This window comes from Nothoprocta perdicaria, unplaced genomic scaffold (genome assembly GCF_003342845.1).
Source record: "Nothoprocta perdicaria isolate Ctin4 unplaced genomic scaffold, notPer1 scaffold_4, whole genome shotgun sequence".
Classification (NCBI taxonomy): domain Eukaryota; kingdom Metazoa; phylum Chordata; class Aves; order Tinamiformes; family Tinamidae; genus Nothoprocta; species Nothoprocta perdicaria.
In genome coordinates, this window is record NW_020455643.1 from 5403670 (window position 1) to 5425912 (window position 22243).

Sequence of the window (22243 nt, forward strand, 5' to 3'; positions counted from 1 at the left end):
CGAAAGGTAAGCTGTTTTTGTTATTTATTTACACATTTGCTAGCTGTGTAAGTGAACCTAATGGACATTATAAATAGAATTTTTTTAATGTGAAAATTTAGCAGGAGAACGCGGCTCTGTTGGACTTTCATTATAAGAAATATTTGAAATGGTTTAGATGCAGCGGAGCGTCTAAACTACTGTCACTTCTGATAAAATATAATGTCTAATTAGTTATTTTCTCCTTGCACTTCACTCTTGCAATAGCAATCAAAAGTGCATGAAGTCTTTTACCAGARCTGTTGCAGAGACGAACTTCCTTAACATGTATAGAATTGCCCGTGATTCCTTAAAGAAGAGTTGAAGGTTCTAAAAACAGACCTGGTGCTGYTCTGGAGTGCAGTCTTTATCCTTTTTGTTTTCTCTGATTTCCAGGGGTGATGTGYAGTTGTTTAAGTGTAGAGTGCATAAAGGGATAAGGAAAGAGTTTACCACCTCTCCGTAAATGTGAAAAGGTATATTCCTGTTGTAGGAAAATAGCTGTAGGCCTCTGTGTGGGGGTATCTCTGAAGAGATTCAGCAGATTCCCACACTTTCCAATCTGCCAAGYGTTACGTGTCCTGTATTACAGGACATGTTGTTTCTGTGCTTGTAGCATATTTTTAAATGTTATTGAAGCCCATCACTATTGCTAATAACAGATTTTTAAAGTCAGAAGAACTGATGAAAATCACATGGCTGTCATTCTGCCCTTCCTCCGCAAACTCTTAAAAAATCCAGCAAGGGATTGGACTCTTCAAGGGAAARCAAGAGCAGGTGAAGGTGTATCCCGCTCTTTGTGCAGATATATTTTCTATTGCTTGATCATTAGTGGTAATAAAATAACCTACTTAGCTTGATATTTTTAAACTAGAGATTTGTTTGCATTTATGTATGCGTCTCTCAGATGTTGCTTTTGTATTTGGAGGGTTTAGTCTTTACTTCAGATGGAAGATTATGGATGTTGGTCACATTTACAGCCAGCTTTTCCAGCTGCGATACACCTCTGGCTTCATTACATTTAAAACAAATTCCCCACTCTATTTTATTTACAATTATACAATTCTATATATAACATCTCTTCACTTCCCTGAGTTTTTAGTTTTTGTTCTTCTAACTAGAAATTAATACTTGGTGATGGAAACTACCAAAGAACACCCTTGAACTCTACTTTCAATAGACGCTGGTGTTAGTGCAGACYTTTTGGCAAAACTCTTCAGAGAGATCTAATAACTGTATTGCAGTAGGCTGCCTAACTTTGCCTTTGTTTGCATTAAAAGAATATCTAAGCCGTGAATCTAGAGCAGACACARATAGAAAATCAATTCTGGTAGAGTAAAAACAGGTGAGACTGTAGTTTTGTTGAATAAACTAGATAGTTTAAGGCTGATATGTATATAATTATTATTGTTACAGGAAAGAAAAAGGAAGGAGGCAAGCAGCAGAGATGAAAACACAAGGCTGGGATCATCAATCATAGACACTCACCCCCGGTCCCCCAACTCAGATTAATGTGGTGCATTTTCTGAGGGTTGTGTTCTAACTTCAGTGGGCAATTGCCTAAGATCTCAGTCCATCAAGTAGTAAGGGTGGAGTAGAGAAAAAAATGCTCCAACCAAAGCTTATTTGGCTCACTAATGAACATGCAAGTAGAGGTGAGCCTAGGAAAAGCCCAAGGGATGCACAAAGGCCGGTGCTCCCACAGGGACCCTTCCTGGCTCCTGCAGCAGAGAGATTAGTCTGAATTGGCAATAAAGACTTCCAGTAAGTTTATTTTCAGCCAGAAGCAGGGGAAGAGGGAACTGAACGAAGAGCTGTGTCTCTCTGTATTCACTTCTGTTTCAGTACTGTGAGTTAAAATGTAAAAGTTTCCATTCACCTGAATATTTTTCTGATAATTAGACTCTTCTTGTTGTGGCCACTACAAGAAATTTGTTTGGCTTCCGAATCCAGAATATTCTTGCACCCCCCCGGTATAAAAATGCTTATGTGTTTCTTTCCCTTTGAGATTAATAAAGCAGATGCCCGATTTTTTTGATTATGGGAGACATACCAGTTTTGTAATTCACTTAGATGAATCACAGACACTTCCCACTCCCCAAAGACATGACTTCATGGGCTAAGAAGGAAAAATAATTGTAAAAATAAATTAAAAAAGAGGAGGGATGTAATGGAGGAGAATATGGTCAAGYAGAGAAAGATTAGATTTGGAGGAGTTGGCATCATTGGTTTCTTTTGATTAAATTGTCACTATTTTGTATTTGGAATATACAAATAAAAATCTGAGGGTTGTTTCCCATGAAAATAAGGCAGCCTTTTTTTTTTTTTTTTTCTTTCTCTCATTATGGAACATTATTCCTCAAGTGTGCACATGATTCCTCTAACTTCAGCCAGGTCACGCATAGGATAAAGAAATGATTCCTTCCCTCTTCACATTGGAGCCTTGCTGCCAGTGACCTCTTTCTAATGCTTTTTAGCCTGCTGAATGCTGCTGCCTTTTGGGTAATGGATATTTTTATAACTGACTGCTATCCCCTGGACTTCTTTTTGCATAGATGTGTTATAAATAGCATTGCTTGAAGTGGTATAATAGAATTCATAGCAGCAAGGATGCATGAACAGAAGCTGCCCACAACAAAGTGCTAGCAAACAATTTGCAGTTATTCATGACTGTGGCTGAACGAGTTGGTTTTAGTTAATTTGCTGTTCAAACAGAACAAGGAGGTAAAATGCATCTTACTCATTTCCATTGTGGCACAGTGGTCAAGACTGAACCATTTAATTTTACTGGTCTGGACAGGGCAAAGGAAATTACTAATCACTTGGTTAGTTGATCATTCTGTCAYTCTTGCCTCTAGCTTTAATGCATTAACAATGGGTAGAGATTAAATACCAGAAAAAAAGACCTTTACTGAAAATAGTGACGTGATTTGCATGTAGTATGATCATTGATGCATAATATATGTGCAAGTGGAGGTAAGTGTCGATGACTATGCTTTGTGGAGTCATCATTTTAGAAAGAACATCTTGGAAATGGTTTTCTGGCTTAAAAGTGTTAGCAAGACCTAGTATACGTTAATTTTTATAACCCATCAGCTTGTAGTATTTATTCAAGCTACAAAAGATAATTCCTGTTAATTCCTTTTTAGTATTTACTAGAACAAAATGATTTGAAATTTCATTCAGAAGTGCTTCTACAGTATACAGGTCTGCATATAGATTTGAATCACAGTAAGAATAAATGAACTCCAGTTGAGTTAATGGTATTGGTTCTGTTTGATCAGCAAGTCCTTAGGCTCCTTTGGGAACTTCAACATGATTAAGATGGTTAAATAACATTATTATATAAATAAGTCCCCTCATTTTTTCCAAGCTTTAGGAACAAGTTATGCAAACCTGAGACAAATTTTGCAAGTGGTTTTATTCTCACGAGCTAACTGTCCAGGTACCACTGTTCATTCAGGGAGCTAGAACCACAAAGTGATGACCTATTTTTTGTCCAACCAAGTACCCGCACACCATTTTAAAACAACCGTGCAGCAGAAAAACAATATTGCAGTTAAAAAATCATATCTCTGCAAACAGTGCGGACAGTAASTAAGGTTTGAAGATTGAAGTGAAAGGTCTCAAGTTTCCCATGCACTGCTTAGGGACAACTTTTTGAATTGTGTAAAGCAGGATAAGTCAGAGAGCTGAGGCGTGGCAATTGTAGGTTTTGGGCAAGTTTCTCATCTAGACTTAAATATTTCTGTCGCCTTTGCCTTCTCCCAGGCTAAACAGAATCGCCTGCTGTCTTATAACAGTCTGCAGTGACAGTTGCTGACTGGCGTATGGATTTGCTGTGAGTTTATGCTGAGCGACATTTATTATAGGCTTTATTTTTGCTGTAGTTTTTATTAAGTATGACTCCTTCAGGAAAGTGTGTTCCTTGTACAGACAGTATGATCAACAAAATCAGTGATTTTAGTTAGTGTCAATCTATCATTGGCTGAAAGCATTACAAATTTAAGTATAGCTTTTTGAGCTTAATATATCCTGTCTGAAAGGTGGTTTTGTCGGTGTGTCAACTTACAACTTTTCTTTTAAAGCACAAGATGGCTCTTCACCATATTCCCCAAATATTCTCCACTTTATGAAGTGCTAGGTTGAATATAAATAAATACACTTAAAAAAAAAAAGAAACCCAACAACAAAAAAAAAGCAAGTAAATAATACCTTCCTTTGCTTTATAGGCTTCCTAAAACTTAGTTGATCCATTTTATTGTCTTTTCTTTCTCTTGTCACTTYGTCATTCATTCATTATTTCCCTTCTTCAACCCCTCTATGTGTGTAAGAGATCTGTCTAGTAAACACACTTTAAGATACAGATAGTAGAATGCCCTAAAAAGTGGTAAAAAGCAAGGGGCAGAGCTAAAGTGGCTAGCAGAGACGGATGAGAAAGCAGGGAATGTCCTTGGTATTTCAGTTTTGAAAGGTTAGGTGGTTCTGGTGTGTTGGTATGAATACATTTACAGCCAAAATGCAGGTGTCTTGTTTTATAGCTCTTCAGCAATTATATTACTTTCTTCAACCAAATGAGAAAAATAATAATTATAAAAAAAAGTTGCTTCATTGGTGTTTTTCCTCATGCCTGAGAATATCTGGAGCTGGACAAATGCAAAATATTCTTTTGACTTGTCTTCAAGAAATGTCTTTGATAATTGTCCTGCACCCTTTGCATCAAGAAATAACTGTTCAAATGTATGTGTGTGTGTTTGTTTTCCTCTATGATAGGTATTTCGGATACCAATGGCTGAATAAATAAAACTTTTTCTCTAGGTTAGGGATCTTGTGATCGACTTCCTTGCGTGCTTTTTAAATCTGCTGCAGGACAAAGTGCAGTGTGCTGTCATAGTACAGAAGATGGGCTGGTAATGAAATGAGAACTTAATTATTTTTACCTTTTTCAGGACTAGGAACAAACTGTTACTTAAACCTTTCCTCTAGAGGTGTTACACCTAACAAGTTCCCTTGAGAGAAAGAGAAGCGAGGAAGCTACGCTATCAGCTCAGGAGCTGAATGGCTGCGTTCCCTTGGGCTTCCTTAAATTTGAAGGCAGATAGGAATTGTGAAGAAATATAATGCAATCTAGTAAAGAAGCTGCAGCATAACTCCAGTGGACTCAGAAGCAGTAATGTACACATAAAAATCTCATATTAACCTAGAGTATAGATAACATCATAAAACACACTAAAGCTGTTTTAGCATGTGCTTGATGGATCTTTTTCAATGTCCTGTGATGTTCAGATTGGATTATGCTGCAAACTCCTTGAATGGTAACCATGGCTTTTTTTTCCTGCCGTGGGAAAGGCTCTGTGCCCTTCCGCTGGGCTCTCCATTCACATTAGATGGTGGCAAGATGGTTGTTGAGCTCAACAGCAATCAAAAGGTTTATGCTCTTGGTCCTATTTTTAGGACAGATTAAGGGTACATAGGGTTGCTTAATTGTGATCTCTTTTCCCTGTTAAAGAGCGTGCAGGTGTGTGATGTATTTGTAATGCTGGTTTCTTGTTGGAACACTGGTTTCTATAGTCCTTCTGAAGAATTTCCAAATGTCTTCCACTAGAGGATCTGCAGTAACGTTTGTGTAGTCAAGGGTCTTGTCTTTCTGCTTCTAGAACTTGGACCAAAGTGCTGTGACTCATGGGGAAAGGGTTTTAGTTTGAAAGGTTTGGAAGTAGGGTGATGATGAAAGGCATACTTGAATTTTAAGAAATAGGTTTTTCAGAAAGGAACGCTTTACCTGATTACTTTGGCTGGCTTTTCCTGCCTCGTAGAGGATGATATCTGAAGCAGCTCTCCTYGACTAGGAGACTGCAACTCTTAGCTGAGTTATGCAGAGCCCTTGAAATGTGTATTCTGTGCTCAAAAGGGAGCACACAGTGCAGCGATTCCTAGATTTAGACACAGGCTTTGAAGCAATAGGGGAAAAATCTGTCAACTTTCTATGCATCTGTGCATCTCTCCCTCATCCTGTTGTTCCCAGTGCGCTCCAAGTACTGCGGCAGGATGCGGAACATCAGGAGAGTTTCCATAATTCTCCTTTCCTGGGTAAAACCAAGAGGTTGAAAAAGTTCTGCTCAGGATTTCTCTGTTTAAGCACTCGCCCATCTTGGAAAATCTGACATCATTTTATTGCTGTCTTCTGTGTTGGACAGTTTTGCAGTTTTTTMGCTTGCAGGAATAGGTCTGCCTTACGTGGTGCCCCCAAAGTCATGAAACTTGAAGTTCTGATTGAACCACAGAATTCCTTTAGAAAATATATTCCTTTTCAGAAACTTTAGGAGACACTTTCTGYGCTTTTTACGTTTCTGGGATTTTGTTGCCCTCACTGAAGCAGAAATGATATAGATGTGTATATTAATRGAGCAGGAATCCTATTACAAAAATTTCTGGCCTGTCAGGAAAGGTATATTGGTAATTTTGTTTGAAATGTGCTTGTGATTTGGTGATTCTTKCTGGTTAAATATCTGCGGTGGAAGATTAGTATGTGTACATAGGCAAGAATAGGGTGCTGCCACGTTGTTTTGTTGTATTCAATCTTAAAAGTATCAGATACATCTTTTAAAGATCGTGTCATTGTGGGAGGAGGCTCCCTTTTCGGAGATATCGCATTATCTAATAGCAATGTGTGTAAACAAATGTTAAGGAAAGAAAGTAAGTTCTTTTATATTAATGCTCGTATTTCAATATTTTTTTCAGGAGTTGAAACTGAAGTCTGGCATTAGAGGCATATATATATTTAGCAAGAGCAGAGCAAGTGAGCCAGCATGCATGTGTGCTCAGTATCAGGCTGCTTTCTAGCCAGAAAAGTAATGGCTTCAACGTTTGCAGGGAGAATTTTTTTCAGCCTGTTGACTTCTCATGCAGTGTCTCCTGATGTTTAAAAAAAAAAAAAAAAAAAAAAAAAAATTAGTTAAATGGTAGCAATCATATCTGTAGCTGCAGAGGAAGCTTCAAAGTGCTGTGATATGCAGCAAATCGGGGCATCTTCAGCTAAAAACTCCAAGCTGTAGCCCAGATCTGCAGCTTCTTTGTCACACAACCCAAAATGTAGGTGCAGCCTGATGGAAAAGACAGGAAATGTGGCTCGGATTTCATCTGGTGCCTTTTCCTTTCTGGGAGGACAGGAAGAATCTAATAGAAAACCACTTAGTTGAATTTGCCTTTTTTTTTTAAACAAGGAAGAATGCTCCTTGGATAAGGAGAAACTACTAGCACCTCCTAGAAATGTTTATTACTTCATTGGGAGGGGTGTGTGTGTATATGTGCGTATAGAATTTTAAAAATAGGTATCTATAAGCAAGCAAAAAATTTCTCTGTGAAGGTCACAGAAAAGCAAAACGGTTATTTTAGAGAAGTGATCTAGCTTTATTGAAACAATGAAAGTTTATAGTCTGTTAGTTTTCTATGCAAATCTCCCGTGACAACATGAGTTTCATGACTGTGATAAAACGTCATTAATGTGTTTAGTAACTGGTCGTCTGTGATCCATTATTCATAATAGATAAAAAAGTTATGAATGGAATCTGTTTGTTTTATTTGTAATAACTTTGTAATCTGTAAGTCTAACTTTGTAATCTGTAAATCCTGATCTTGAAAACTCTTCTAACTGATAGTGTAACAAAGCTGGTAAATTCCATGTCTGAAAAAACTAGTATTGATAAATCAGTGTTGTTTTGGAAAAAAAAAAAATAGTATTTACAGTTATACAACTTTGGGAGAAAAGAGTGAAACACATAGCTACAAATTCTTATTTCTCTGTGTGCACTGCTTGGCACACACCCAAGAGCCACTAATATTTTACTAGTGCCCCCTAAAGCAGTCCATATTTTTGAATGGCACTTTCGTGTGCAAAAAAAAGCAAAAAAAACCCAAAAAACCTTCCATATTGCTCTTCTCTAGGAAAATGAACAAAAAAACTCTTGCATAGCTACTTGTTTCCTCCTGTTATTGGTGAGGGGGGGCAGAAAAAGACCACAAAGTAGTGTTTTCTCTAAGTAACAGACTTTCTTTTACTTATGCTGTGGTACCTTTTGAAAAGTGAAACATGAAACAGTTTTATTTTTCCTCTTTCTTTTCCCTTTGAGATGAGCTCCACATGAGGGTTCAAGCAAAAGTTTCTGATGCCTTTTGCTGTGTTTTCTGTTGCCTTTTGTTAATCTCGTGGGGCAGAAGGGGCAACTTGATATTGCAGCTCTCGCTAATCTGCATTACTGTCAGGCTCACTTATTATTGATTTGTAAGCTTTTTTTTTAGTCCCTTTCCTCTTGTCATCATAGATGGAGTGAAGGTTGAAAGAAGGCATCACAATAGAAGGTGCATASGAAATATTAGCACAAAAAAGGAGAGTTTTATTGTGTTGAAACTCTGTGGTTTTGAACTTCAATGAAAGCGGACACRAAAGGCACATAGTTGTCCAACAGTATCTCCTGCATCTTTAGAAATCTCACATTCAAATGCTGTCTTGCATCTTCCCTCAAAATCCAAGTAGTGTGAACTTCTGGTGCTGCTATTGTTCCTCTGAATGTTAATTAATTTAGAATTCTCCCTTTTTTAGATAGGAGTTGCACAGTTTATCTGAGTAAGTGATTGTTCACCTTGTATGGCTTTCCCTAACTCCCAGAGCGGCAGAAATCACTGATATCTGTGGGAGGTGCAGTGGGTCCGCAGTAAAGCGGATGAATCTATAGGTACATTATATAGGTATATTGTTGACATTATAAGTACATTTTTTATTCTGCTACCTGTCCATTTCTATTAATATGCTAAAAAATGTTATTTATAGGGGCTTTATTCTGAAAGGTTTCTCTATTTCTCACAATCAGCACATTCATTTTTCTCTACTTGTTCATATCCCTTGTGTTTCTAATTAACATTTCAAAATCACTGCCTGTCTTCTGTTTTGAATAATCTGTACTTGTCTGCATTTCAGTAGTGCAGCTCTACAGGAGTGCATGCTGTGAATACAATACAAATTAGTTTTCCCCTATTAGCTAAAAGTAAATAACTTCCTTGTAAGGGTTTATTTGCAAACTTTAAATATACTTAATAACTTTATCTGCCAGACCTTGAGTCCTAAGAGCTGGATTAWGGAAAAGTTTTAAACTCTTCATCTGCTTACTCAGTCTAAGTATCTTTGGTTAGTTRAATACATTATACGTCTCTGAATCCAGAATGACACAAGGCAAGCAGTAAGTAAATATCTCGATCTGTGGTGTTTGTTAAAATGAGCTTCACCTAGAAAACACACTTAATCTGCTAATTCCCTGCTTGCTTGCTCTGGAGTTACTAAATGACATATGATTATGAATTTCAAAGCCAAGGATACATCGCTAGAAATATTTTGCTGCCTTTCCCTTCTACTTGCAATATTGCTGTACTGCTTTAATCAAATATGGAAATTGAAATGAAGCTGTCTGGATGCAGTCCAGGGAAAYGTGCTCTGGGTGAACCAGCTTCAGCCGGGGGGTTCAACCTGATTATCTCCAGAGGTTCCTTCCAACCTCAACCATTCTGTGAATCAAGAGGTAGGGTAAAGGGCAAATTGGAGCTAAATGATTTGAAAAGAATAAAGCTTCATGAATGGATTTTTTTTTTTTTAATTTCTCAGAGCATTTTAAGAAAAACTATAATTTCTTCAGGGAAATAACTCTTTAATAGGTAGTATCCTCTCTTTCAATTGGTATTTTCTGTGTAGATGTATAAATTAACCAAGAGAACAACAAAGTAACCAAGAGGGGATGTGGAGATAWGCTTAGACATGTTTGTCTTACACAAAGAAAAATAGATGATCTACTGCTTTTGATAGAAGAAATCAGCAGAAAAGTATAGAGTGAGTGTGTGTGTGTGTATATATATCTATCTATATTGAGTAYAGAGAGATCAGTGATGTGAGAGACTTTCTGCAATGTGACTTTATGCATTGTCTTAGTCTTAGTTATGTGTGAGCACCTAGCTTTTTGGTTAGACCATTTCACTGGCCACTGCAACTGAAAATGAAAACACTTTCTACATTTGGAACATTACACCTGTATCTTAATGTTTGCTTAAAAAAGTATTTACATAGTAGAATAATACAGTACAAAGCTACATTTCAGGAGAACTTAACTCTCAAAATTGCCTTTTTGAATATTYAAGAATCATGGTGTCCAAGACACAACTTTAATAACTTGACAAAGATGAAACATGGCATTATTGATCTGAGCTTCAACAATACATTGAAAAGAGTTCTACCTGTAAATCTTAGTAGTCAGTGGTACACAGAATTTATTGCTTTTACTATACATTGTTTTTGGATAAGCTGTCTGGCTTTCCAGAACTTGTTTGATAGCTGTCAGTAGCTTGCTGAGTTTCCCTTTGCATAGAAATAAGTTTGGACCTAACATCTGCCACCAGGATTGACTGGAATCTCTGGATTTGAAATGTTTTATCTAAATTTTTGAACTTGGGACTAACTTGGTGATTTGACCTATGTACTAAATATATGGAAGGAAAATGAGGCTTCACTAGCTCTGTGAATCTGGTCATAATTTCAACAAGAGAAATTCAAAAGCAAGTTATGGTATTGCTGTTAGCTTAAGTATTTAAATCAGCATCTTGTTGTCTCTCTTTCTAAAAGAAGTGATCTAGCTCAGCTGGATGCTTGTAGGCTTGATGAAAAAATTACCGAGTTATGTGGCTGGTGCAGCATAGGTCAGTCTGGATGATCACAGTTGGCTTCTATAAAGGCTCTTTGTCCAAAATGTACATTCAGCTGAATGATTTTGAAGAAGCATAAAATAGCAGTTATCAGAATTGAGATGCCAATAGATTAAATGGGTTGAGATAAGCAGATAATTGTGCAACTGTGTAATTATACTGGATGGATAAAATGAATGGCTTCATGGAACTGATGAAAAAATTGCTGGTTTCATGGAAATGCTAAAGTAGCATTGATTTACTTATCTTTTAAAGCCAGAAGTCTCAAAACTTTTTTCACATAGCAGTATTGACTGTTAGATTTGTGGAACTAGTGCACTGCTCTTTTAATATATGTATGGAGCCAGTATTACAAAATGTATAGCTTTAGTCAAWTTTTTGTGTTGGGAAGCCCAGTAGTGTGGGGAATGGGAACAGCCAAAGGGATGGGGAAGGTGAGGAATCCTAAAGCAGGCTCCCACATAGCATACAGCGAAGTATGGATCTACCTGTGCCTGTTTGCACATCTGCATTTGCTGTTCCATGAAGTCCGTGTTCCAGCCGAGGGGAGTCAAGTGAKGCTTAAAACCCTCCAATGGACAAGCTTTGTATTGGCTGCTTGCACGCTGAAGAGTACCAGYGATACTGATGCTTTCAAAGTTGGCGTGGTAATCTTTCAATGTGGTAACCTTTGAGTGTGATTAAGTCAGCTGGGACTTTGTTATTTAAGTGCCCGGTAAACATATGGCCAAATCCTTGACRATTACTTGTGTTATCCAGCAGTAGRATGTTTAAAATACTGTTACCAGTTTGGTGATGCAAAGTGACGTTTAGTCTAGTTTCTGGATTGCATAGGACGTGATTGTCTATCATCTGTGTCTAGAAATGCCCATRCTTTTAAATTAAATGGACACTTGAGTATGTAGTGTATTCATCTTGTTTTCTGAATAATTGTTATTCCCCTTTATACACAGGTGAAACATACTGCTAGTCTACTTTGACAACCCTATTTCATCACTCAAAAAATACATAAAGAAAGTAGTAAGTAGCCTAGGAAAATGTAATGTTTTTGCATGGTTAGTTATTTTGAGTAATACGCTTTGATCTCAGAAAAGATGGGAGTTTATTTCAAAACTTTGTGGAATTGTCTTTAGTGGATGCTATGATTCTGCAGTTGGCTTATGCTGCTGACCTGCTGGTCTTTGCCCAGTTGCTTTCCATGGAGCTCTGTGTGAAGCAGCTGTACCCAAACAAAAATGGACTTACCGGAGCAGTGCCTTGATTGCGTAGGAAATGTCCTCAGTTGCTTGCTGTGAACCCATAATCACTTCGAAATATGTCCAAACTTAGCGACTTGCTCTCTATACCTGGAAATATTTAAACAGAGAGGCCCAGGAGGAAATTGAACAGAGCAAAGCAAATTGAATTGGGTTTAAGAATTCATGACCTTTCTGTCCTACATATCAAATTCATTTTTCTCAAATGGTGTTCGTACTGCGCTGCATATTAATTGCATATTGCGTATTCTTTATTCATAATATACCACTGATGATAACACAAAATTACATTTTTAATTCCCAATGATACCTTAATTTAATGTTTCATTTACTTCTCTTCTTTAACTAATCTYCTGTCCTCTGAACAAATTTGATTAAAATCATTGCGTTTATTAAAAAGAAATGGGCTAAAATATATCAGTTTGGTCCCACAAGGARCCAGTGTTAAAATCTTTCCTGGTGTTTGCTTTCTATTGCTTGAGAGAGGTTGTGGGAGGAGATGACTGATTAAAGCTTGGAATGGCTGGGATATTGAGAAGAAGAAAAACAAAACAAAAAAACCCGCTTTAGTTGCTGCTTCATTCTCCATGTAGTCCAGTCTCTTTCTTTTTCTTTTTTTTTTTTTCCTTTTTATCCTGGCACACTCATTGTTACAGATTTTTGAGATTTTTATTTTTGAGATTTGGGATGGGATGTGGGAGATTGAGGAATGACTGCAGGTGACCTGTTTTGCTTTCTTTCCTCGGGCTGTTTGCCAGGAGACCTTCTTCCCGTGGTGGGCATCAGCCTGGGCAGAGTCGGTGGCAGGGACCTTTGGGACAGGATAGTACAGCTGTGTAAACAGGCCTGCTGTGACTTTTTTCCCTTCTCTCTATTCTCTCCTGACGGAAAGAGGTTCTTTTCTGGTTCCAGAGCAACCAATGAAACGTGCGTGCTGGCAGGGGATGAAAACTTTCCATGTCAGGTGTTCTCCTTCCACTATATAAATGAAATCAAGGAGCTATTTGACCTGGAGAACATCCAAAAAAGCAGTGGGTCTACCTTGATTCTTTACCCACTGAAGACTTACTGCAGYGCTGTGTAGAGAAATTGCTGCAACTGTGAATGCAGGTCCTACCCACTGGACCTGCATAGCTACAACCTAATGTTGTAGCTCATTTGGAGTTCTGAAATCCTGCAGTCCGAGGATGGAGAGGATGGATGCCTTGAAATGGTCCCGTCTGAGCTTTCAGGGGAAACRAGAAACATGATGGACTTGGAAGGTCCATAAATGTGCATTGATTCCTGACTGAGATTATTTAAGCACGTTGCTAGKTTTACCTTCAACCTAGCAGATTTGAAATTTGAATCTTGTGTTACTGGTTAGAAGTTAATACCTTGTGACTTACAACTTTACACTTATCTTACTGCTTCTGTTTTGATTAAATTGTTAGGGCCGAYCATTTCCATGATTATCTTTGCCCATTTGACATTACCCATTTTTGTGTAATTAGGATGTCTTGCTTTTTGTTCTGTTAGACTGAGCTAATGATATCTGCCAGGGATCATGGTATCACATTATTAACTGACCGGCTAAATTGGTAGGGAGGAGTTCTCTTATTAGTTGGTCAAATTTAAGCACAGACCTCTGCCAAAACTAGAATTACAAAGAAGCATTCTTCCATGGAAATATTTGCCTTTATTTTTATTATTGTATCTAAGTTCTGCTTGTATGACTAACTGAAGTTTAAAAAGATCATTTGCCATTCCTATAGTAATAGAGGTTTTTTGGAAGAGTGAGTTGATGACAATTATGCTGCTTATACTGGCCTTCAAAGTCCTTTGCCCATTAATTAGGCCAACTGCAATTTGTTAAACACTTAATAATGAAAATTAGCAAGTGTCTGCCTCTGCAGTATGTTCACATGTTGCTTCTATTCTAATTTTGCGTTTGTTTGTTTTGCTTCCCTCTGCCCCCAAGGCACCTCAGTCCTGCGAAGTGGCAGTGCTGATTTTGATATCAAAGTTTAGTGCAATATTTCCATAGCAYCAGGTGTCATCAAGAACTGTTTCTTGGTCACGAATGCAGCAGCTTGTCTCCTGAAGTCCAAGACAAATCTGGCTTTCCTTTTTAAAGGAGGGGATAGCTGTGCTTGGGTGTTTCTGTCAGAGATAAGGGCCTTTGGTTGGCTCAGTCTGATGGCAAAATTAGCTCTGTACAGGGTCCATTTATGCCCTGTCAGGAAAGTTATTGCTTTGCAAGGTCTATTAAATGGGATTCAAGCTGTGTCTGACTATGTATGGATTTCAACCATGGTAGTAAGAGCTCTTTCAGCTCTAGCCAAGAGGCCTGTGCGTTTTTGTTGCTATTTGATGGAGATTCCTGCCCTGATTTTGCTGAGTATGTGTGTGTCCATGTATACATGCGTGTACTGGGTGCTTGGAAGTGAAGATCTTTGAGAAATGACATGCTGAGGTTTCCTCTTGTTAATTTTAGTACATTCCCTAAATTAGCAAATGTCAGATAGAAGAATAGGTAGTGATGATCCAAGTTGATTTTTATTCATATGGGCTTGCTCCTTTCTCTCTAACATTTCCATAATTGCAGCTTTAATACTTGTGTGAGGAAGAACACTTCAAAAGAGGGATTTAGTGTTCTTGAAAACCAGTGCTCAAAAGAACTGCCACTTGGATACTGCGGCCAGCCTGTTATCTAGGAAATGATGTGCCAAAGTGCTTGCTGTATTACAACAGAAAAACCTCATAACACTTCTGAGATTGAAGGACTGCAATTAAGAAGCGCTGCTGCTCCCTTAGRTCTGAATTAAGTAGTGGGCCCAGAGGTAAAATAGGAGGTGCTGGCAATGGTCAAAATTGGCATGTGTAAAATGTATGTAGCCTTGAATCTGGCTGCTTGTTTTCTGTCACTTGCATAGGTTTTTTTTTTTTCCCTCCTTACCCTTTTCTGACAGCCCTCTGTAATTTGACTCTTTCTGTGTTACTCTTTCCTTCTTGTTATTACCTTTTTCCTTCTTTTATTCTTAAGACTTTGAGTAGGAGACTTGAGGGAGAAGTGCCATTTAGATGCTTACTAAAAGCAGTAGATTTGGCACTTCAGCTCACCCCTTTTGCAGAGCTCTTGTGGACCAGGCTGTCAAACAAGGCTTTTTCGATTTGTGGTAGCATTTTGGTTTGCTACATGGTAACAAATAGAGCAGGGTTTAAATTTCCTCTTGTTTGCATAATGGATAATAGAACTAGAGCTACACTTGTACATCAAATATAGTTCTCTAGTTTCTATCAAATATGGTTTGTTTCATAGTTATTAAAATATGATTTTAAGCATTTCTATTTGGATTTCAAGTAATTGTCAAGAGTTTCCAGGAGAATATGCACTTTCATGATTACAGTCGTTCAGTATTAATATCCRTGTTCTGCAGAGATTTCTTCAGAATAAATACTAATAAAGGAACAGCACTTATTTCCATTTGTTATCAGGAGAAATGGAATTGGAAGGCTGTGTTTTTGTGTATAAAGGATAGTATAATACCTTAAGTGGACTGTATACATTCAGCACTGGTAATAACGAGTGCTTTGCTGGGTGAGCAGCAGTGGGAGAAACAGAGGACTTTTCCTCTGTTAATTAATACGTGCGTACTTAAAGATAATAAATGATAGCCTTTCTGATGGGGTTAGAAGTATCCAGACCAAAGCTTTTCTATTCTAGAACAGATGTTTAGCAGYGTAACTTCTGTAATTTAACATATTGATGCCTGAATTACTAGCTAATGGTCTGGAGTTTATGCAGGGGATGGTTTGATGAGGTTTTCCAGAAGACATGAAGCTGAGTAGAGACTCCTCCTTTGTAAGATGCAAAAGACTGAGCAGGAAGGRGGATAATGTAGTTAAAACATGAAGGAAAATGTAAAAGCAACACTTTAACCGTACTGCTTTATGGTGAGATTACGTTGTACTGCCAGKGTGTTGCAGGAAACCATATGTCTGCTGTCTCGGCCGGCAGCATGGAGATGTATGGGGATGTCACCGTACACCACTCTGCTGGTCCCTTATCTAGTCTAGTGTGACAAATAATTCTGCTCGGCCTGTCAGCGCTGACAGCTGAGACTTTTTGCTTAGATGCCTTGACAGTGCTTGTATTAAGCAGCCGGGGCCGTACACTCCATTAAGTTTTTGTAAAATGAACTGCCTGCTACTCGTCTCGCCGACAGCGCCGGCGCTCGAGCTCCGATCCCGGGCGCTGCGGGTGCCGTGAGCGACGTCCCCGGCGCCTGGCGGCCAGCGGCGCTGGAGCGTCCGCGGGGCGCCGTGTTGCGTGGTCCGCGCTCCAGCCACGGAGCTCGGCTCACAACAGGACTCGGAGAGCAGCCAAGGCACCTTGCGGAAGAGCAGCAACTCGTCCCTTAGGGTTTTGAAATGGGAGTGGGTGAAAAGGTAATGACAAMTGGTGATGTGAGCAAGGGATGTGTACAAATAAGGTGGGGACGTGGGAGATGGTACCTGTACCACCCASATCTCAGAAGGCCATTCTTGTGTGCAGCACCTGGATTGTAGGAGATGTATTTGAAAATACAGTGGCTTTTAAAGGACACTGCAGAGTTTTATAGGAGAGAATTTCTGGTAGAGTTATATCTGTAAATATGTGTGGCTATTTACAGCCACACTCATTAATAAAATAGAAATTTTATTGAAAATTGAAATTGAAAATTGTGTTAAATATATAAGCTTGCAGAGTGAAGTCTCCTTCCTTTACATCTTTGTAGGACTGAATGACATTGCTGTTGAGCTCATCTCTGTGTGTATGTTTTTTATATAATCTATCATTACGTGTGCTGCTGCAAGCTGTACTTCACTCAAACCAACTACAGTGGCTTTATTCYTAAGTCCTCGTGTACTATTCCCAAAAGGTCTTTCAGTAACTGCATCAGAAAAATTATTTTTAGAGCTGTCACTTAGCTCTATGTTTTTTCATTCTGTATTAAAAGTTGGCATGAAATTTCTTACCGTAGGAGAATATATAATTTTCATATGACATCCTATTTAACGCTCTTTTCCTCTTCTCTTCAGTGCTCGCCAAAGTTGGAGACATACGGTTATAGTATGTGGAGTTATAACAGGAATCTTAGGCCACATGTGTGTGTTGACATTCCTAAAACTCTTGAGGAGATGGCACCAATTTATGTAATACAGTATGTGTGGAAAAAGCACCTAGTGAATATGGAAAGAGCGACTCTGAAATGCCAGGGAGCTATGGGCCTGCAACTAGATTCACATGTGAAAATGTGCACTGGAAAGGATGGATTGAGCAAATAAAGATGGAATTATAACAAGATAAGTTACGGCTGGTTCAGGAGAAGGACTGGTATTGACCTTGAACCTGAGCCTTCAGAGCCTATCGGTGGTTTAAAAAAATGGAAATGGAATTTTTTTGGTGACGTTATACATGGAATTTTGCAGTGTAGCGATGCAAAAGTGGCACAATGGTAATTGGGATCTCACTTGCTCATGTACTGATAGCACTGGCTTGAGCAATAGTAAAATCAAGGATAAACTGTGTTCATAGGTTGGGATAAATGTAGGTCCTTCGTCTGTATGGAAACATGAGCGTTAAGAAGTGCACGTCACAGAGGGCCATTTCTCCGGGACACGAGTCTCAAAGATGGGAACTGGAAAAGCAGAGGGCCCTGGCTGGGTTCCTGTCTCTGCTCTACCCCTCTGTGTATTAATTGGTAGTCAATTACCCTCATGGGCTCAGTGTCCCCTTTCCTGTGCTGGCTTTAGAAACGTCTTTATGTGAATGAGGGGTTTTGATCTTCGTCGTTCTGTGGAAGCAACTTTTGATGCCAGATTATCAAAAAAACCTTGCGTTCATGCTGAGACGCTCTGTCAACATCCTAGGCAAACGAATATTTTCATAATGAGCCCTAATAATGCGAATAGCTTACCTGTAAACTATGCAATATGCAGGCATGTATCCCTGTAATTAGAACTGGGATTAGAAAGAGATGTTTTATATTTTGATTTYAAGCCATGTAATGAAAGGATTTGAATTTCTTTTGGCAAGGAATGATTTTGAACAGTATTATATTATTCTGAGCTTCACAACAGTAATGTTTAAGAAGAGCTTCACTGTAAATTGGAAGCGGTRCTTTTCTATTGAGTGTATAATTGGACTGCTTCAAAATAATTATTTTCTTGATTGTATTCTTAGACTTCCATTTTTGGATTTTGCTTCTTACTGTTTATGGACTGATTTTTTTTGAAAGTAAGAGGTTTATCACCTATTTATCCAGACTTATGAAGTAGTATTGAATTTTTAATTTTAAAGATATTGGCTACTGGAAATCTAATAATGAGCTGAACATCAGTTTTAGCTTTTAAAAAAGCCCCTAAATCACTCAACAGCTCCTGATCTTATTTATTTATTTTAAATTACCTTTTTTCTCTGTGTAAGTAGCTRCTTTGCTCATTGAGTTTTAGAGGTGAAACAGAAAATAAAGGGCAAATCTACGAAGTCCTGATCTTGAAGAATCGAGCAAGGCCTCGATGGTCAAAGCAAGAAAGACAGCGCAGGTGATTCAGTACTGTCTACATCAGGTAAATGCAGAAATTATAACCTGTGCCCCAAAGAAATCATAAGATTGCAATGCAAGTCCTAGTAGTCAAGGTATGTGTATAATATCTGAGATTTTTTTCTTATTTACTCTTCCTAATATATTTCAAAGCGGTCTGTTATTTTTGTAACCACAAGGCTGCAATATGAAAGCATGACATAAAATCAAATGACTTYTTGAAATGGAATTGTAAGAAAAATGACCCATTACAGTGGCACAATTGCTGAAATAGTCRGAAGTTGATGACGTTGGCCGTTTGGTATGATTTGTCCTTAAAACAAAAACAAACAAACAAACAAAACCCCAACAAAACACAATCTTTGAAGAATGCAGCAGTTGCTTAAGAGACAAGGCTTAAAATTAGAAGAGCGTGTTTCTTTTAATTGGCAGTCTCTCTGTAACTTCAGTCTCATAAATTAACTGCTCTTAAGTACTCATGACCTGGGAAAGGCATATGTTGTATCCAGCTGTTARATGTTTTTTTAATGCTGCCTTTTTTATAGTGACAGTTAATTCCAGGGTACTGCCTGAAACTATTTTTTGAGGGGAGAGGAGAGGGAGGATTCCTAATGTCGTCCTGAAATGATGAGCAAGAGCAATGATAGGATGCAAAAGAAGCAGGGGTATGTAATATTAATTGCTGATTTTGTAACCCATTCCCGTGCCTCCAGTTTAGAGCCAAGTGACATGAGCCTTGCAGCCAAATGCTGGTGCCAGCCTGCCCTGTGTGCTGCTGCTTGGCTGTTTGGTCCAGCACCGTTTTCCCTGGATCTGACCTCGGGATTCCTGCTCTGGCTGATAGGAGTCTGCGAGCATCTGCCAGGGCTGGCTTCCCCTCGCAGCATGTGCCCAGCGACGGGAGCTAGGGCGCTGCTCTGCTCTCRTCTCAGGCTTTTCTCTGAATTAGGCCCTTGTTCTTAGCCCACGTGCTGAGCGCTAGAGCACTTAGCTGCTTTCCAAGTCTCACAGGAGGCTTTTGGCACTCTGTTATACTGCCTTTCTCCTGCACAGCAAAAGAGATTTTGATTTTGTTTTGCTGKTTTTTTTCCATAATACTATATTATTTCAGAAATCGGGAGTGTGAGATTAAATAGTACTTTCACTGACAGCAGCGTTGCTGTTAGATGATGTCAAATGATGCCAAGTGTGGATTAATGCTTTGTTCAATGGGCCAGGATTTCCTTCCTTCTCAACATCTCCAAATGTGGTTCAAAACAAAAAAAACAAAACAAAAAATGTGGTTCTTGGAGGTATTGGAAACCTCTGGAAATTTGTTAGCCAATGAAGGTCTAAGCTTTCTCCTGTTTTAAGTGACGAGCAGAGAAGGGATGCAATTTGAAACAGTCTTTGCTGCCTAGGAAGAAATGTACCGCACATCTCTGCGTTCACATGCAAAACCAGAAGCTGTGSAGGGAGACAAGATCATTTGCCAGAGGTTTAGAGATGTTATCCCCACTTGCTGGGCCTTTAATGCAAAGAATTTAATCTTTGAAGTGAGACATTCGTTAGGATTGCGACCAGATTCTCATGCAAGTCAATGAGGGCGGAACAAAACTTGGCCAGTGGGAATTCGTGAGAACACTTGTATATATTTGTAAACATTATAGTAACATGAGTGGAGCAGTAATGCAAAGCAGTTGCCARCTACTAAGAATCGTGATCCATCTGATGTGCATGGACAGGACCTCTCTTTACAGCTGTCCCCTGGGGTATGCAATAGACAGCTGTAGGACCTTATAGGGGATGTCCTGCTCAATAATGTACTCATTGCAAAATGGCATCATTAAACTGATTCTTCTTATTTCCCCCCGCAGAGATGAAAAAGCAAAAAGGGATTTTATTGAAATCATAACAGAATYATTAAAAGAAATCAAACTGAGCCTGAAAGGGTGTTCTTTGCATTTAGACACTTTCAATCTTTGGTTTGTTACTTTGTAGACTGAACAGGAAGGAAAAGGAGGAAAAAAAAAGCAACCTGTGTTCTTAAGCAGGTTCTATGACAGACTGCAGCCACAGTAAGGATTAAATAACTTCATATCATTGGATATTGCTTTYGTAACTGTCTAACCTTCCTGTGCAAGCTGTGCCACTGATAAATGCAAAGGTATGTTTTTAGACTGCATTAATCTTGCTGGCTTTTTGCACCATTTTACTTTTGACATTATTTGTAATTCGTGGTACACTTTTACTTTCTTTTCTATACTGCTCCCATCTGTGCCAGGAAACAGTCCTAAAATGACTTATTTCTACTCCATATGGAAGTCCTTCATTCAGAAGGATTATATGAGGGTTTTACTGCTGACTTCATTAGCTCTGATCCTGCTGTCTTTCAAATCCTAGCTGGCAGAACCAGTTTAAAAAAAGAGAACTTTTGTGCATGTGTGTGACTATCTAATTCTGTAATAGCTTTATAACTATGAGTGCAAAAATAAATTTTTTTCATATAATACTTATTATGTAAGTACAACAACAACAAAAATCTCAGAGCATGTATCTTTATAGTTTTGGACCATGGGGAGCGTTGGGAATGAATGCTATGTCAAATATTTAGCTGTCCCTTCCAGACAGTGTTGTATGCAACGAGAAATAAAATGCAGCTACAACAGCCCAGGAGTTCTTACCACATTTTGCATCTCATCCAGGGATGGAAGAAAGCATGCTGTGATTTTTAGGGTGCTGAAAATAGAATGGAGACTACCTCTTTTACAGAAACRAATCATTTTCTTCCTGTAAATCAACAAGACCTGGAAGCTTTAATAGCATAGGCGGATGACCCATAGTTTCCATCTCTAATGTGTTAGAGCTGGAACAAATGAGGTGAAACTCTGATCTTCATGGAGTTGGTGGTTGCTTTCATGTTAGCTTGGATAAGGCGCAATTTATATGTAGCTAAATGCTCTGGCAGTAACATGTACATAATGCCAAGTGTCTTATTAAAAGAAYATTTAAGCATAAGGAAACATATCATTAAGTGTTTTCCTAAATGGAATCCAGGCAGCCCAAGGATTTTTTGGATGAGGTTGACAGTGAAATCTTCAAAGCTGATGAAGTGTTTTTGTACCTAGTGATCTATGCTTTTGTAAAACGTAATCCATCTGAAGAACTTAAACGGGGGGGGGGGGGGGGGATCTAATTATGAAACTATTAACTAAATGCTTTTATTTGAAGCAATCAGTTTGTAAAATTGAGACCCAAAAGCTACCCAATATTTGACTTTTTAATTTTCTGTTAAAAAAGCTTCGGGATTTAGTCTTTGTAATATTGCTCTACTTAAGGTTCTCATTTTGAATGTAAGATAATGTGTAATAAATGCTACATAGCATAGGACAATGACTCAAAAAAAGAGGTAAGTAAATAAATTCTAACAGATTCTTTTACTTTCTTTCTCTCAGTCTGGTTGTTTGTATAATAATCTGTTGGATTAAATGTCCCTTGCCTGCAGATCCCTAAGTGCTAATAATCACTGCAGTTGTGTTAGCTCAAAGAAGATGGATTTAACCTTATTTCACGAGTGTGTCATTAACAGGCCAATGTTGCATAGGTTTGTCAATATTGAAATACTATTGCACTGGTCACTAATATYGTCAGTAGAAGTAGGTGCTTTCTGATGAGTGGCAA

At 38.4% G+C, this 22243-nt stretch overlaps 1 long non-coding RNA gene across 1 annotated transcript in view; it reads left to right on the forward strand.

Moving 5' to 3' along the window:
• The window catches only part of LOC112952310, a 79083-nt gene that overhangs the window by 22867 nt on the left and 33973 nt on the right, over window positions 1-22243 (forward strand). The gene's annotated exons all lie outside the window — the stretch shown is intronic.